Source organism: Ictidomys tridecemlineatus, chromosome 3 (assembly GCF_052094955.1).
Source record: "Ictidomys tridecemlineatus isolate mIctTri1 chromosome 3, mIctTri1.hap1, whole genome shotgun sequence".
Taxonomy (NCBI): domain Eukaryota; kingdom Metazoa; phylum Chordata; class Mammalia; order Rodentia; family Sciuridae; genus Ictidomys; species Ictidomys tridecemlineatus.
This window is the reverse complement of record NC_135479.1, coordinates 101,053,300-101,066,678: the sequence shown is the minus strand read 5'-3', so window position 1 is coordinate 101,066,678 and position 13,379 is coordinate 101,053,300.

The following is a 13,379-nucleotide window of genomic DNA, read 5'->3' as shown; positions in this document are numbered from 1 at the left end:
TTATTTGCTGATGGTATTGTTATTTACCAGCTGCAGAGCTTAGCATACGTGAGCTAACAACAGACTATGGCAATGGAGTTTATTTGAAAATTTAGTATTAAAAGATAGTATTTCTCTGCTCTTGCAATAGAAACGTAAAAATGGTATGAGAAATATTCTATTAGCAGAAGAAAAAATAAAGAGGCAAAACATTTAGGACAGGGCATAACTCATTTAAGGGAAATGACTTCTTGCAAGATGAAATTCTGAATAGAAAACATTAAATGTTTTCAGGTAGAAGAGATACTTTCATAAACCATTCCTTTCTCTTAAGATTAGCATAAATATAATCAAATTCAAGTCTAACCAATGGTATAGATATTTGTGTGTGTGTGTGTTGGATAAAACAATTTAAAAAGTACAGAAAACAGAAAACTGCAAAAACATTTAGGAAAATAACCTGCAAACAGACAGTGAAGATGAGGTTGCTTTCTCAGAAAATAAAACCTATAATACAAGTCAGAAAACACCAAGCACAGTAAAGATCACACTATCCTCCAACTGGAGGACACATGAACATCATGCTGGATTGCAGGGCAGCAGATCTCTGTAGAGCTGTTGGTGTGGACATATTCATAGTTTTTTCTGTGCAATAGTTTTTGACAGTTTTTATGCTGGTACAAACACATGCACCAAAAAGAGTAGGTCTTTTAAAGACAGTGCAAGAGTCAACACAGTGTCATTGTAAGCAGCATGTACCTCAGTCACTCTGAAGGCCCCTTCCTGAGCCTGGAGATGCAGCTGACTACCTTTTCCGGGCCTGGTGTTGAGGGAAGCAAATGTTAGGACCTAATGCAATTTCTGCTAAACTTTTCGAGTCACATGGGAGAAGAAGCTGACTTTGCATGTGACCTCATGTGTAGCAGGAGGCTACCTCTCAGGTAGATAGAAAGTGAATCTTTACATTAACCCATTAACCACCTCTTTTTTTTTTTTTTTTTTTTTTGGTGGTGGTGCATGGATATTGGATCTAGGGCCTTTTGCATGCTTGGCAAGCACACCACTGCCAGGTAGATCCGGGGCCCCTTGCCAACTTTATCTTCAGGAATTGGGTAAAGAAAGGAATGGAATATGGTCCCAATGTCAAGAAGCCCCTAGATTACCATAGGCTTGGGTTGATGCACTTCCTTGTGATAAGAAAGATACACACTGAATATTATAAGATCACAACTGTGAAGTTTCTTTATAAATTGGATTTGACTACATATTAATACATAACAGCTGATGAATAGTAAATTTTTAAAACTGTTTAATATTTTTTAATTGTTCTAATATAAAGTCACATAAACAAATCAGTGTTGGTTCTTTCCAGAACAAACAGGCAGTGAAACAGAACAGCAGCGAATATAGAATCCCAGTGTACATGACCCATTGTGTGGAACATTGTGTGGGTTCAATTGATGGCTATGGGAAAGAAACCAAGTGGAACCCAATTTTATATGAATAATGAAAATAAATTAATAGCTATAAATGGTAGAAATAATAAACGAGGATTCAATAAAAAAATATTACAAGAAATGAGCTGGCCATCTGTTTGCCTTGCCCTCTGGTGAGAAGGTTACAGGTTTCAGGGGTGGCCAACCATTGGTGTCCAGTGAAAGGCCCCTTCCTGGGAAGTCCTCATCTTCCAAGGGGTTTTAAGGACTCAGCACGAAGAGCCAGGTAGTGGTCTTGGCAGCATTTCTCCGGGGAGGTCGTATAGCAGTGTGATTTCAGTGAGCGATTTCAGGCAGTGATGAATTTATGGGTTCCTTTGAATAGTATAGACATTTTTACAATTTTAATTTTTCTATTTCATAACTATCTTAATTTTTATTTCATCTTCAATTTCCTTCATCAATATTTTAACATTTCTGTGCACAAAACTTTCACCCTCTTGGTTGAATTGATTCATAATTATTTCATTTAATTTTTGATGTTATTGTAAATGGGTTATATTCTTGATTTCTTTTTAGGTAGTTTGTTGTTAGTATATAGAAACACAACTAATTTTTGTATGTTGATTTTGTATTCTGAAACTTAGCTAATTTGTTTATTCTAACAGTTATTTGGTGAAGTCTTGAAGGTTTTCTGCCTGTAAAATCACATTACTTGCAAACAGAAGCAATTTTGCCACTTTTTTTTTTCCAATTTGCCAGCCCCATTATTTCTTTTTCTGGCCCATGTTTTCTGGCTAAGACCCCGAGTACTACATTGAGGAGATACGGTGAGAGTGAGTTTCCTGTCTTGTTCCTGATCTTTGAGGAATAGCGTCTAGCTCCTCATCCTTGAGTGTGGTGTTGGCTCATTATTGGGGTGCAGCCTTCCACAGCTAGTTCTGTGGGAATTTGGGTTGTGAATGATATTGGAGTTTGTTAGATGCTAGGAAAGCCCAGGGGAGGGAAGCCTCTTGCTGGGAGCCTGGACGATGAATTTCTGGATACAGCCACAAAACACTAGCAAAGAGAGCAAAACAAGATGGGAGTGCATCAAAGCCAGCTTCTGTACAGCTAAGGACACAGTCAACAGGCAGAGGGACAGTCCATAGGACAGGAGCAAACCCTGATAGACGGTAGGCTGTGGTGGAGAGCAGGGCGGTTCTCCAGACAGCCCTTGACTGTCCTTCTCAAGATGTCAGTGCTGGGAATGAACCTTTCTGGACCTCTTCAGCTGCATTACAAACAAGACCTGTGAATCCAGACTCCACCTTCCCGGCAGCTCTCTGGAGCTCTGGGGAATGAGTTTACAAAGACTTCCCGCCTCTGGTGTCCCTTGCTCCCTGTGTGTTAGCAATAAACCTGCTTTTTGGAACTGGCTGCAGCCGAGTGCGTACATCTTACACACTCAGACACAGCAACCAGCTTCACTCAACCAGCACTGAGCAAGACTCCATCTGACAGATGAGGCTTCCTGAGAGGCAGAGGTAACACCCCCACACACAGCCCAGGGTGGGCACATGAGCCCGGAAGCACAGAAGCTGCCTGGTTTGTAGGGGGAGAGGGATGCATGGGGTTAAGCCAGCCCCCCTCCTCATGGACATAATGAGCTGGCTGCATGCACTAGGCAGAGAGAGGGACATGGAAACAGTGAGGAGCAAGGCTTAGCTCCCTGGTGGGGGACACTTACAGGACCATCCCTTACTGGGATCAGAGAGCTTGGGAAGGGAGTATTCTGATGCATCAGAGGCATCAGAGGCATGAAGAAGGTCTCTGAGGCATCTGAGAGGAGAACATGTGCCAGTCTCACAGGGAAGGAAACATACTATCTAAACAAGAGGTTTGGAGAAAGGCTAGAGAGTCTGGCTGGCCGACTTGTTTGACAAAAGGACATTGGAGAACCAAGGGCTTTGGCTGAATGGGGTAGGTAGGGGTGAGTCCAAAGCCTCCAGGTCTCCACTGGAGGCCAACTCCCCTATGCTACTATGAAGATGAAGGAGAATTAAGACTTTTCTGTGGTTCTTGGATACCAGAACCCACATGATGATATTTCTTCCCTTAGGGAAGCATTACAATGCCAATATTCGGTGGTTTAGTGAAGAATGTGGTGACTTATTATGTTTTATCTGTGGGGCAGGGCTTTTGAGGTGCTAGTGACCAGGGCTCCCATTGCTGAATGCATTAGAACCATTGATATCTTCATTGCTTGAGCTGCAGAACATCATCATCTCCACTTGAGGGAGTGTACCCCTTCACCGTTGGGAATTGAGTGGCTATGTCCACGCTTGTCTGCCATCTATGCCACCCAAGCCCCAATGGCTTATTCAGTAAAAGTAGTGCTGAATGAATGACTGTGTGTTAGTTTGTTAATTCAGGACTTGTGATGACCCACTCTGTCACCATGTAGTAGCTCCGTTTGGCTCAAAAAGGCATCGGGGCTTGGAAATCATCGATGGGCAATCTGAGCCTGGTCAGGAAAGCAGAGAAGTATTCCTGATGCCATCAGACAAAGCTTGTTGTCCTTGGTGGTGCACAATAATAAGATGGAGGCTGGGGTGGCAGACCCCTTCAGGAAGAGGAGACAGCACATAGCTCCCAGAGTTGCTTTGCACCTTCGTCGAGGTGACACACAAAGCCACCATGATTGATGGGCACTCTTTCCATCAAAAGGCCTTGCGAGACATTTCACAATCCTTGGCCAAGACAGTGCCTTCCAAGCCCTGAGAGCTGCTGGTCTGATGGATCACAGGTGCTGCTTCCGTACAGGCTGGAATCTGTAATCACAGAGAACAACCACTAGGGTGCACTGGTCTATTGGATTTGGGACATGTCATTCTCCTGAGACAGTCACCAGATAAGCCTCTTTGAAGGACATATCCTTGCTTGCTCTTGGGCCCTGGCAGAGACAGACCTTCTTGACAAGAGCCTCCATATGTGGCACTGTGATCTGAACTGTCCACTATCACTTGGATGCTCGCAAAGCCCACTGATAAAACTGGACCAGCCAAATGGAAACAGTGATTAAAGATCATGCCCAGCCCGGACCTCAAGGGACCAATTGTCTCCATAAACAAATGACTTGATTACCAGAAGGGGCCTTCAGCCCCTACTAGATACTAAGAGGTAGGCCTACTGTCAGAAATGCCTGGTTTCCTAAAGCTCTGCAGAAGAAAAGGCAGACAGTTCTGCGGGGCTGTTGTCCATCATTCGGCTAGTGCATGATCATCTTTTGACAAGACTGGACATGGACCTTCTGCCCAGTGGCCCAGGCTCCATGCAGTGGTCATGGTCTGCAGTCCTCCCTTACCACCATGTCTTGCCTCCTTTTCATCAGCCGTGGACTGTGACCAGCAGCTCTGCATCTAGTGTGGAGAGGGCAACTGTTAAAGGACCCTCTGTGTGGGGACAGGGGTATGGGGCAGCTGCTGTGGGGAGGCACACATATGGACACTAGGACTATCCCTACCCATTTTAAAGGAACTTCTGTTACTTCTTTTGATGTAGTGTAGGACCTCTCTCTCACCAAAGCACATCCTTCATTGTCCCAGAACACGGCAGTGGGCACATTCTCAGGGAACACGATGGATTTCCATGCATCTTGTGACCTTGAGGCCCACAGAGTCCTTGAAAACGGAAGAACTTTCACACAGCAACTGAAGGGAAGGCTGAGGCTGGTGGGGTGGTACCTGCATCTGGTGACTCCAGGAACAACACATGCTGAACCCCAGCACAAGTGGCACACAGCTCCACAGCACTGTAGAAGCCCTGGGCTTGGCAGGGTGCAGAGGAACCCTAGGCCTGGTCAGCCTGAGCCCAGGAAACGCCCATCCCAGTTTCCCAACTGCTTTCTCCTTCTCCCTGTGGAGTGCTTGTCTTCAGTTTGGTCTGTGGGTCAGGCAGCTGTAGGACTTCCAATAGGACCCACTGATTCTAATCTGGAGGCAGTGCTTCTGCTACTTGTCCCCAGTTAGGGATCTCATAAGAAAGGGTCTGATACCAAGGAGGAGCTGGGTACTAAAGTCTGTATTGTAATTCTGGAGGCATCTGATTCTTCCTTTCAGTGGACAACATTATGGGACTCACAGGTTTCCACGGGACACACCCTCCCAACCTGGACTGGACAAAAGGTCTTGTTCCAGCACCAAGAGCATTATGTACCCACAGAACTCGAAAACAGGCAGGCTGGGTTTCCAGGCCAACTCACCTTGACCTCAATGCAGTAGGTAAGGAGATCTGGCCTGGGGGACACTCGTCTGCCACCAGACTGTGACTAGAAGCAGAACGCCCTCCTTCATCTCCCCGATGCTGAAGCTCCCACAGATGACTTAGAGTGTTGGGGCTGCCATCTCAGATGGGGTTCTCTCACAGACCATGACCCTATCCTGCCCGAGGTGAGCTACATCAGCACTCCTAATGCCACAGTGACACCAACAGAGCCCGGATCCTGGCTCAGCCTGAGAGGACCTGGCACTCACCACATGGGACAGGGAGAGAAGTGCTCTGCTGAATTTAGTTGACTTTGTACCAAATACTACAATCACAACTGGCAAGACCTGCTTGGTCTCGTGGGCTGTATTGAAGCACGAGTGCCTTTGTCTGTGCCAATGAGCACGGTCCCTGCAGAGAAGATGATAAGGTGCCTGGACGGTGCTAGGGCACCTTATAGGGGATTCATGTTTGCTGATGTTACTGCTAAAGATCAGATCAGCTTCTTTGAAGGAAGTAAGTTTAATTATAAAAATAGAATTAGGGGAGATTCCTGTAGCATCCAAACTCTGCAGAACCAGAAGCTGGGGGTTGAGGGGTGGGTCTACAGGGGATCCAGATGCTTAGAGGTGGGTAGGGAACAGGGACAGGGGATGCCAGCCCTGCAGACCCCAGCCACTTCCCAGCTCTGCCTGCCTCAGCCTGGATGCCATCCTGGCCCAGGCAGCCTCTGTCACCTTCAGAGAGTGGCCGATCCCACCTCACTGCAGACCCAGCGGTCATGCACACTCCTCCTGCGGGCATGGCTGTGAGCCACCTGGCTTCTGCTGGGCTTTGGCTTGGAGAGTGTCCCGCCTGCTGGGCTATTGGGTGGGCAGAGCCCAGGCCCTCAGGCTCTGGGATCAGCCTGTGGAGCTTGGCTTTGGCTGTGTGTCTGAGGCAGCAGGAGTGTCACTGGCCAGGGCTTTCACCCAGCTTCTCTGTGTCACCTGTGGGCACCTGGGGCCCCTCCAGTATATCTTCCCCACCTGCCTCCTTCAGGAGGAGGTCAGGGTTGTGACTGCCCGGGATCAGCTTTAGGATGCGCCACAGAATGATTCATGGTCCAAGCCAAGGTCCTGAAACTGAAGGGGTGTCCTTAACACCCAGAACAGCGGGGTCCACCATGCCCACCCCACACAAGGGGGTCTGTCCTGGAGCTGCGACTGAGTCATGGTCTCTGAGCTGTCCCACTCCTGGGAACACTCTTAAATTAAAATAAGAAATGGATCTAAATACTTTTTACTTTACATAACTTAAAAAAAGAAGTTCAGTTTGAACTGGGTAAACAGATAAAAATAAAAATGTCTTTAAAATTACTACCTCATGGTTTCCTAGGTGGTCAATTAATAAAGTGTTAATTTCTATAACATGTCTAAAATGTAATGTCTCTTGCTTCTAGGATTTTTCTTCAACGGGAAATAGATGATTACTGCTGATAACTACATTTGTTTGATATCTTGATTTTTGAAGTTAAAAATGAGTAAATTACATGTAACATCAATGTGTAACTAGATATAAAATACTGACATAAGTTTTAAAATTTCTTGTGTCTGTTAAGTTTTATTAATTAGAGACTAGTTATGCATGTGTTTGTTAAAGGAAACATTTGATTAACTTCCAAGGATAAAGTGCTAAAATATCAACTGCTAAATATAAAATAAAGCACTTTTAACTAAGATATATTTAAACATTATATATATTTTCATAAATTTCATATTTATTTTCATAAATTGGCAAGTGGAAAAAAGGTTTGAGATTGCTTTGTTTCTGTGTCTTCACTAGAAATATGATTGCAAGGAGTTACGATTCTGTCAGGTGTGATTTATATACAAAGAATGTAAGAAGTTTAGTTGGAATTCAATTAAAGTACTATAGAAACAAAAGTAATTCATCTTATTAAGGTGAAATAATTTGTTTGAATTCAAAAATTTTATAAAGATTGTTTCAAAATATAAATTTGGAAAGAAGTCAGTAAGTATGAAAGAGATAAGAAAGTTTTAGTTACAAGGTATATTTTAATATGGAAAGTTAAAGGAAATGTTTTTGGATAAAAAGTTTTTTTTTTTTTGGTTTGGTAAAGTAAACGTTTATAAAATGTCTAAATAAAATAAAAAGATTTGTGGAGGATACATTTCAAAAAGTTTATATGTAACTAAATTTGTTATGTATAATTGACACAATTATCTGAAGTTTTTAAGGCTTTTTCCTCCTTTAAAAAGAAAGTTTCTAATCTTGGAGGCTAGATTAGAGGCAGTGGGAGCTTTTCCTCTTTTTATAGGCATCTGTTAACATTTTAAGAGGCTAATTCAGCTTCCTAAAAAAGGGGCTGAAAGAGGGAAGGAAAACGGACCCTATCCTCAGACACAAGTCAAAAATTAATGTACTAAATAAATCAAAGTTTAAATCTCCCTGTGTTAAAGTAATAAGGATTTGTTAGATCATTATTCTGCTCTCAACTAACAAGATAATTTCTTGTGTCTGTTAGTTTTATTATTTAGAGAAACTAATCTTAAAAAAAATGAAGGTTCATACAATTCGGGTTAGGCAACAACTGTTATTTTGGACAGTTGTTTATTATTAAGTTAAAATTTTTCTTTAAAAGCTAAATGTGGTTAATATGAAAACATCAGTGTAATTGTGGTGCTGTTACCGGCTTCTTTATATTCTAAAAGAATTCATATACAAGAATTCATATACAAGAATTCATATACAAGATTTAAAAGAACGTTTTATCAACCTGGCGTTCTTCAGACTGAAGTTCTCAGTGATGATGGCCTCTTACAGACTTATATAAAAGTAACAAATTTAGTTGAAAATTTATTTGTCATTTAATATTTGTAATTAGATAAAACAAACTGACATAAGTTATAAAATTTTGTGTTACTCTTTACACTGGGATGGAAACATAAATACATTTTTAAAAGAAAATATAGAGAGCCTGGTTTATTTAAAGTTTAACAACATGGGATGTAAAGACATTTTGCCACTCTCCCACAGAATGGGGTTAAAAGGTCTCGTAAGTTGTTTGATTCATGTTTCAGAAGTAATGTTAAATTATATTTGCGGATTCATATAGACTCAAAAAATATGTAAAACTTTATAAATGATTCCAAGAGAAAGAGACAAAGATCAGTTTCAAAACTAAAATAACCTGGGCCTGGGATTATGGCTCCATTGGTAGAACACCTGCCTAGCATGAATGAGGCACTGGGTTCGATCTTCAGCATCACATTAAAATAGAGGTATTGTGTCCATCTACTAGAAAAAAAGTATTTAAAATAAAAAACAAAACACCTTACCTAAGGTTTGTCAAGAGGCCACCTCACCTGAATTAGGACTGTGCCTCTCACCTTATTCCATGTTAAGATAACCACTCAAGTTCATTTAAAGTTAGGTTCAAAAGATAGATTTTTTGTTATAAAATTGCTGTAATCTTAAAACAATCAGGAAATAAAATATATAATATTTGAGATTGCAAAAAAAATTATGTTCCTTGGTTCATAGCTATTGTTCAAACTAAATATGTTTTTACTCCTTAATTTTATTTGCATGTTCTTTGTAAACCTTATAATTATTGCCTGTTAGTGCCTTACGTAAGTTCAACTTTCAATATAATAACCCAGGTTAATTTAAGATAATAGGCCATCACCTATAGGATAAATGAGGTCTAATGCTGACTTTAGTATTTATGCAGACCTCATTTCATAATTTCGTTGCTCAGCTCATTATTAAAGACAAAAGTCAAGCCATCAATTGGTAGGAACCGAGTGTTCTTTCCTTGTGGTTGCCTTTTCAATTCAACCACAGCATTGGCTTTGACAGTCCTCACATGCCTGACAGGTGGCTGTTGCTGATTTTCTTGGCCAAGTAAAATATGCTCAACAAGTTATTTCCGCTGTGTATTGCTTTTGCGGTGCTGGGCCATCCTCTACGGATCAAAACTGAGAATGCTGCAGCTTACAACAGTTCTTTTAACAGTTTTGTGAACAGCATCATATGGTTCACCAACCAGTTCTCCCTTATAATCCTCGAGGCCAGGCCATTGTAGACCAGGCTCACTTGTCCCGGAGTACCTGACGCATCAGGTTGAGCAGAGTCAGACAGCAGAGAGGCCCTAAGTCTCCAGCCACCATGTTTGTGGCTCTGCTGGCTCTACTAAGCTGAGAGGTGAGTAGGGCTCATGGGGAAACTTACTAGACTATTTCCCAGATCCCCCTTTAGTAACCCAGCTGTGTGGACTGGAGAATTCAGTCCCGTAGTTACTAATGATGCTCATATGATGGGAGGTTTTTTTAGATACACATATTATACCTATTCATTCAATTGGATTTAGCTATACTAGATATAGTGGAATTGATCCACATGTTGGTCCCATGATGAACATGCTTGCTGCTTAAAAGTAACCTCATAGGAAAAGACAGCATGTGGGGGAGCCAGGGTAGTCAGTCTCACTGGCCCCTGGGACTTAAAACTGTATGTCCATTCAGTTATAAACCAGGACGCCTCAATGACAAGACAGTGTTCCCCATGGAGCACTCCTCAGTAAGTACCCTATTGTCCTTATCATACTACATCAGAATTGGGTACTTTTCCTTAATAGAAGGAATGGGCAAACACTTTGCCAGTGTGTTTGCCCTGGCATTCGTGAATCTATCTTGGATTGGTCTCCAGAATTGATAGGAGCGGCTACACCAGGATTCTGTGACTCCTGGAGAATTTTTCAGTACTGTCCTGACTTTTCAGTGATGTGGTATGCAAAAAGATCCAATCATACAGGAAGCCCTAGAGCTGGCTTTATGGACAAAAGCCATGAAAAATAAAGAATAATATGTAAAGAACCTGTCTCACTTTTCCTGAGGGTTCTCTCTCCTTCAAGAGACCTTTAACTTAAAATTAATTTTGATTCACAAGTTTACTTTGTAAATCTATTGTCTATAACATGGAATGTATGTTCTTAAGGTGATAGAGCCAAATGGTCATCCTGTATCAGCTCCAGAACCAAACCAAACACCAGCCTTCCATCAAACCACAGACCAAGCACCAGCTACCATTAAACAAAGCTCCTTGGAGGGTGTCCATGTGCTGACTGTCTCCTCTGTCCTGTTATCCTAAATCTTCCTTCAGGTTCCACTAGATTACCCCCTCTGGCCTCCCAACTTCTCAAGGATCTTTCTCTACAAGTATTTTCCTTCTTTTCCAATATATTTAAAAGCTCAAACTTTATTTACCTTGAACTTAAGCATAATATTATATCTAGGCCTTCTCATTTTAAAGTAAAAACAGACCAGGAAAGAAAAAACTAATGAGCCATTCTTGGCCCTATATGACATCCCTGGCCCATCACTAGTTGTCCTTTGGATACGGAACTTCAAGTGAGATCAGACTGGAGTCTTTCTGCACGTTCACACTGGAAATGCTCTTTAGGTCTCCTTTTGTCCTTTGTTCTGGTCATGCTCTCAACTAGGGCTAAGTTTACCAATGACCTCTTTTTTTAAAAGAATAAATCTAAGGACATATTTTGTTGTTCTCATTTTAAATGATGGAGTTTCATTATTTAAAACCCTTGCCAACTTTTATCTTAGAGAACTTCCTTCCCATGATGTCTATAAATAACACCCTCTCTCCGTTCTTCCCTCGACATTCATTTTCATGTAAAGTGAACTCTTTCTCTGTGCACTCACACAAATCCATATTTCTGGGGGGAGGGGAGGCTGTCCTTGGTTATTCTGTCTTTGATCTTACTCTGCCTAATCTTATGGCCTTGGCTCTGATTTATCTGCTAAACACGCTCAGATCTGTACCTTCCATGAAGACCACTGTCCTGAGTTCACAATCCACGTATCCAAATAGATTTCCCATGTGGATGCCCTGTCAGAGCCAGAAACTCTTCTGGGCCATCATGTTCTCTTACCTCTGTCTGTGTATTCCCTGACACAGTTACACACAGCTTCAGGGTGGTGGTTATGCTAGCATTTGTTGCTGGAGTATATTCCTGGCTAGTTAGACTAGAAGCATTTTAGAATCTGGGGCAATATGTGCTTTAAAAACAAAAAAAACAAAAACAAAAAAACCTCTCTGGATTCCCAAAGCCCAGTATCACACCTACCTTTTCCCTTTCTCACTGTTTCTATCTTCTTCCTCCACCCTATGGAATACCCCATGGTTTTACTGTCCCACCTCTTTTTAACCTATTTTATTTAATTAGCAACTTTCTTTAACTGGGCCCATTGTTTAACACAACCTCCAAGATTATCTCAACACATCTCTGAGGAGCAAATCTGGAGACTCAGCACATTAGCCCTGCACATCTGTAGAACCAGTCACTGAATACACATAGGTGACACAGGTACATTTGATTTATTTGCCTGAGAAGGGTGTGGGTGGATTCATCTTGTCTCTTCTCCTGTTATGTAGGCACCATTTTTTTCTATAGCAATTAGTCCGAAGAAATGCAATATGTCTGCAGATGCCATATCAGATGAAGGAGGAAAGTAGGGTAAAGGGTGAGATTGGAGAGGTGGCAGAGGCTGATCACAGAGGTGTACAGGGAGATTGTCTTATTCTGCTGCAAGGGCGTTGTGAAGGGATTAATAGTTTTAGTCACATTCTAATTGAAGTACCACTCTTCCAAATGGAGAGGAGACTGAAGGTGGGCAGAGCAGAAGAGAGCATTAAATAAAGAGCTGCCACATTCTGAGCAACAAAGGACTCTTGTGAATTAGGATGGTAACACTCAAAATGGCAAAAGGTGGACAGATCCGTGAGATAAAATAGGTAGAGGTGACGCGTCTGGGCACTTCTGGGTTTGGAGGATTATGAATAGAGAGGAGTCAAGGAAAGTGGGTGGGAAGATGGTTTCAGGATTTTGTGATGCATACAAGGAGAAACTAAATATAAGACCCTATTCAGAGGATCTCACTCATAACAAATGCTTATGGAATACCAACAATGGCGATTTCTCAAAAGTGAATGGGTTCTGCTCCAAGACAAGCTTCCGGAAGCTAAGCTGTATTTGAAAGTGGAGATGGGGTTGGTCAAAAACCACTTGCTAGAGGGAAGCAGGTGAAATGAAAATGGGAGAGACTCAATGACAGCCCCGGTGGCCCATGACTGAAGTGCTGAGGCGAGGCACAGCGGGCATCTCCTCTGCTGTCCAGGCGCTGACGTGGTTTGGTCTGATTTCCAGGGCTTTGGAGGCCTGAGCTGTGGTCACATGTGCACCATCAACATGGCTGTCGGGACACTAGCTCCACATCCTCAAAAGCCACATCAACACTTCTTCCTTGGGTTAGCTTGTGGGAAGGTTAGCAGTCATCTCCTGAGCACTCCAGGACAGGGTCATGGGTTCTGTTTACCTTTGTGTCAGTGACTGGAGTAAGTACAGCTGACGTTACCAGAGCACTTACTCTACACCAGGACTGTACTTTACATTCTTATTCAACCCCCCCAAAGTCATATGCTGTATTTCATGTGACAACAGAGTTGGAGATCAGGAAACGGCGATTATATGAGGTTAAATAACTTTCCAAAGGTCATAGAATATATTATACATCCAGAAATGGGGTTTGTAACTACTGCGCACCCCTGGTTTTAGTGTGCTCCTGCCCAGCTGACTGGGTATTTCACTGGATATGGGATTCCCATGAGCCTAGCACTGTTGAGTGATATATTCTGTTT